Below are 5,056 nucleotides of genomic sequence, written 5' to 3' on the forward strand. Positions count from 1 at the left end.
CTTTCCGGAAGTCTTGTTTGATGACCATTGTCTCGACCTTTCTTTTGTGTTAGCGGTTTAGGGAGCCTGCAGCGTAGATGAAATTTTCGGAATACAGGCAGGGCCAGCCCTGTGTTTAGGTAGCCCTAGGCGAACTCGATGACATGGGCCCCTAAGTCCTAAGACCACATGTATGTATGTATGTATCTATGTATTTGCGTGATAAATAAACAATATATATATATATAACTTCATTTGCATAATATTAAAAGTAAACTTTCAACCACGCATCTTTAGTTTGAAATTTGACTACAATAATAGTTGTACAATGCAAAATAAAACTAACATGACATGATTACCTCAAATAGGAAACACATTTCATTGACCTTAACATCTGAATTTTCATGCTCGGGATTAGTTCCTTGCCCATGTTCTTCATTGACATCGACGATACTTGAAGATGTAAAATACTTTGTCTAAGAACCCTTCAGTGGTTGAATTTTCAGATCAATTTATTTCTTTCTTCTCCTTTTTTCAGCACCCGACAAATGCTTCTTAGGCAACATGGCATGCTAATATCCTAATATTACGAAGCAAAGAGTAGATAACGAATTAGAAATTTATGGATCGGATGATCAAAACCCTAGACATGTACACAGAATGACCAAAAATTAGGATGGTTTAATACATACTATGAAAGATTGAATTAGAAAATTATACATAAACTTTTTGGTACTTCATGAGATGGATCATGGATGAATAGTTTAATATACGTGCTAAAGAAACTATTGAAATTGGGGCATGGATGAATGGATCAGGAACATTGGAACATGGATATTGGATAAGTACCTGCATTCACATACATATGTATTGCCGTATTGCTGGAAGTTCGAGTTTCCGGACTGCTGCATGCCGCGGCGGCAACGAGCGGCTGAGGCACCGAGCGAGGAACGATCGAGCGACGGGCTGATGAGACGATGAAGATGAACCGACGAGCGACGAACAGGAAAAGTCAGATATTCTGATTGATTTGTTTCGCACGTACGCGTGCGTCGCGCGGCCGTGACTTGCGTGCCGACGCTTCGCTATGCATTACCAGGCGATCTGATGGGCCGAGCCCATCTTGTTTTCTTCCTCTCATAATTTTTTTTCTTGTCTATTTTTTGCTGGGCTATACTATACGTGTGTACTACATCATGGGCCCCCCTACGGCGTGGGCCCTGGGCCGTCGCCCCCTGGCCATACCCCTAGGGCCGGCCCTGAATACAGGGCACTATGCAAACCAGTTACTCAAATTAATTATTTTTTTCACTATCCTTGTATATTCTCTGAAAAAGGAAACACAATGCATGACCTAAAAGTTAGAAGATGTATATGATCACTCTCTATCCTCTTACAATCAGTCTATCATGAACATGTAATGATTAGTTGATCAACCTTCTGCATGAGTGACTACCTGTCTATATAAATCCAACGCCTCGTCCATCACCCTGGGCTGCGAGAGATACATCCATCTTTTCTTACTAGAAGTGTGAGTAGTGAAGTAATAGAGCAATTCCATGAGTGTCGAGTCTTCTTCTCCTCTAAGCTTTGCTTTTTTCTGCCTGACCACAATAGCTATGGTTGGATCAATTCTAGCAGCAGCAAGCAGCAACATTCCAATGTGATCTGCTTCTAACTCCCGCCTGCACAAGACATGCATATATAAGTAGGTAACATATATCATGAGCGGGGAGAGAACTTGTGGCACACATATGTCTTGACATGCAGTCCCAGGGCAGCGTTGTGGACCGCACGATTGCTTCGTGATTTGCAAATTTGTTTGGTCCATGCATATGTTTAGCGTTTAATTACTTCCATGCATGCAGCTAAAAAGCTGGTACAGCATGCTCCACCCCTGATAACTCCCATGCTACCTTTTTTGACTTTTAAATTTCAATTTCTTACATATTTTGAAAGAAAAGTTCAATTTATGTTCAGTTTGCGGATTCATGTTCCTTACAACGAGAGCTGAAGCACGGCCAGTATTGAATATGTTTTGACAAGTATCTAAACTTCACCAAGTTTCAACAAGAAAAACTTGCTAAAAATGAAGTATAAATACACCATGTTCCAGATAATAAAACCTATGCCCTTCACCCTAACCTTTTAGCCCTAAGCCATAAACCCTTAACAGAAACTTAATATTACAATCCGAACTGAGTCATAATAAAACTTGGTAGAATTTTGTGAAGCTTGGAAAAAACTTATATTGCGATTATAGGGTTTCAATATTTAACTTTCTTTGCCGTCAGCTGCTTCTGTGCCGTCAGGTTTCTTCAAGCTGATGGCAAAGACCCTCTGTGCCATCAGCTAGCTGACGGCAAAGAAACGGCTGATGGCAAAGTTCCTGATTCCAATAGTGTTTGTTGAATTTTGTGAAGCTTGGAAAAAAGAATGGATGGTGGGGTGAGTGGAGCATGCAGTCTCTGTCAAAAAGCTGCATGCATGGATCCCGCCTAAACTTATTATTAAGAACTAAACGCATGCAGGGAACAGCGTAGTTTCCAGATCGGAAAGCAACGGTACAGCCAGCTGAATATGTGCCCCGCACCTAAGTGACCCTGTGAGTTGCACAACAAGCATATATGTTTGATGACGTGATAAAAGGCACATAATTGTATGTACATCGCACATGTGAAATTTGAAATTAAGGGCAAGGATGATTTATGAAATGTGATCGAGATGAAGCATAATTAACCTTCGTTTGAAGGGCAGTACGAAGGGCAGTATGAGGAGGAACATAAAGGGCATCTTTTCCAAGATCGGATATAACCAGTAGAATATCCCGGATGAGTGCCTTCCAATAATGTGTCCAACCTATATAAAATAAGGAGGAGACTATAATGTATGCCTGTAACATGAGCATGCATGCAAGAACGGCACAACATATAAATGATCTAATCATCAATCTATTCAACGAGTCTTTGAGTACTCTTGGAGTACAAGCTGGCGTGACTTATGGAAGATACATCTTCAAGATGATGATTGGAACACCGCTTTATGTTCGGGTTGAAAACTTCAGTTCTTGCTTTGATTGGTTGGGCTCGCCCGCGACGAATTTATGCCCTTACGTTGTTGAAGTTGTTTTCTCTTTGCTGATGTACTGGCCTTCAGCAGTTGGTTTCAGCAAATAAGATGAATCCTTATTTTTTCTGTCTTCGGTCGGAGGCACCTACGGTGGCACAAGGGCGCTTATTATTCTTGAGGGTGTTGCGCCCGAAAAAATTCGACTTGTCCCTCGGTGTTTATTTTATATCCTGTAATGGTTCAACCGTGGTTGCCCTTGCTCTTTAATCCACTTAATAATTAATAAGAATGGTTGTGTGCATCACCATGATGCAGAGGCCGGGGTTTAACCTCGTTTTTGAAAAAGGAAAAAAAATCTATTTAACAAGAAAAAACTGGCTATAAGTATATATAATCCGTTTGTAAATAGATGATTGTGTAAGGGTTGATTCTATCTCTAAGATACCCATCCTTGTCCCAAGCTTAGTTTTGATATAATAAAAATATGAATTTGTGTATTTGTGAACAAAACATTATTGAGAAATACCATGATACTTTTTCACCCATACCAATCTAGCACTTTATTTGCCTCTGAAATTAATGGTCAAACTAGTTTCGCTATGTAGGTGGTAGGAAGTCACATGTACTTAGTACTCCCTCTGATCCATAATATAAAGACGTTTTTGACACCACACTAGTATAAAGTACACTCTTATATTATGAGACAGAGGGAGTATTACTTAGGAACAGCAAGAGGTATATGTAACAAATTACCTCGTGTGCGAGCGTGACGGCGATCTCGGCATCGGTATTGAAGTTGTGGAGAAATTGAGTGTTGACTACTATCTTGCCGGCACCCGAGAAGCACCTGGCATTGTTTTTCTTGTCTCTGAGAACGACCACCTCCCACTCGAGTCCTTCCATCCATTGTAGCCCGTCGTCAGTGAGATGCTGCCTCGACGTCCGTCCCTGCTTGGAGGCCTGCAGTTCCTTGATGGCGAGGCCATGGTGTGCGGCGCGGATGATCAAGTTTGCGATGTGCTGGACGTGGATGGTGATGGGGTGGCATGGGTCGAGGATTTTGGAGGCGTTATCCCTCTTGAACTTGGCAAACTCAGCCTCGTCGCGCCGGCGCGCCTCTTCGTGGGAGAGCACCGCCAGGTGGGTGCGGCCACTGTAGGGCGCCGTCTCGCCGTATGTGAGGCACACCGCGATCCCGGCGAGCGCTGTATCTGCGGCGACCTTCCGGTCGTGGTACCATGGGGTAGCCTCGGCCAGTAGGCGAGACCTGAGTAGCCGTGGCGGTGGACCGATGATGACGTGGCCACTGGACTTGGAGAAGAAGCGTCGTGTGACTGGCTCCAGGTGGCACCAGCGATTCCTGCAGAGTTGGAAAAGGCCGGAGAAGATGGAGCCCGACTTGTTCCTCAGCATCATCGCATCTTCGTCTCCTTCAATCTTAGTTTGCGGTCAAGCTGCACGCAGGTTTGGATGCCTGGCTTGTCTCTTTCCGTCTTGTTTTTCTTTCCGTACGTGGTTTCCTGAGCCTGCACGCATCGTTCTTATTTGCTTTATCTGGAGCATATGACGAAAAGGATTCATCCTTGCACACGGTCCATCTTTTCAATGAGTCTGTTTTTTTTACCAAATCATGCAAAGGTGTATTACGCTTATAGTACGACAAATAAATCCAACTATGAGAACACGATTCATCCTTGCACACGGTCCAATTTTTTCAATGTCATGTTTTTTACCAAATCATGCAAAGGTGAAATCTCTCTCTCTCTGTGTCCCTATATATATATATATATATATATATATATATATATATATATATATATATATATATATATATATATATATATATATATAGGCTGGACTATTCTGTTACCCATAACAGAATATTATTCTGTTACCCTCGCGCCCTATATAGAGCCAGATGTTGTTTCCCGAACCGTTTTAGTTATTATCTCTCGAGTGTGGCCGCTGCCCTCCACCTCCTCTCCCTTGCTCCAGCCGCCGTCCCGTG

This window comes from Triticum dicoccoides, chromosome 6B, assembly GCF_002162155.2.
Source record: "Triticum dicoccoides isolate Atlit2015 ecotype Zavitan chromosome 6B, WEW_v2.0, whole genome shotgun sequence".
NCBI classification, from domain to species: Eukaryota; Viridiplantae; Streptophyta; class Magnoliopsida; order Poales; family Poaceae; genus Triticum; species Triticum dicoccoides.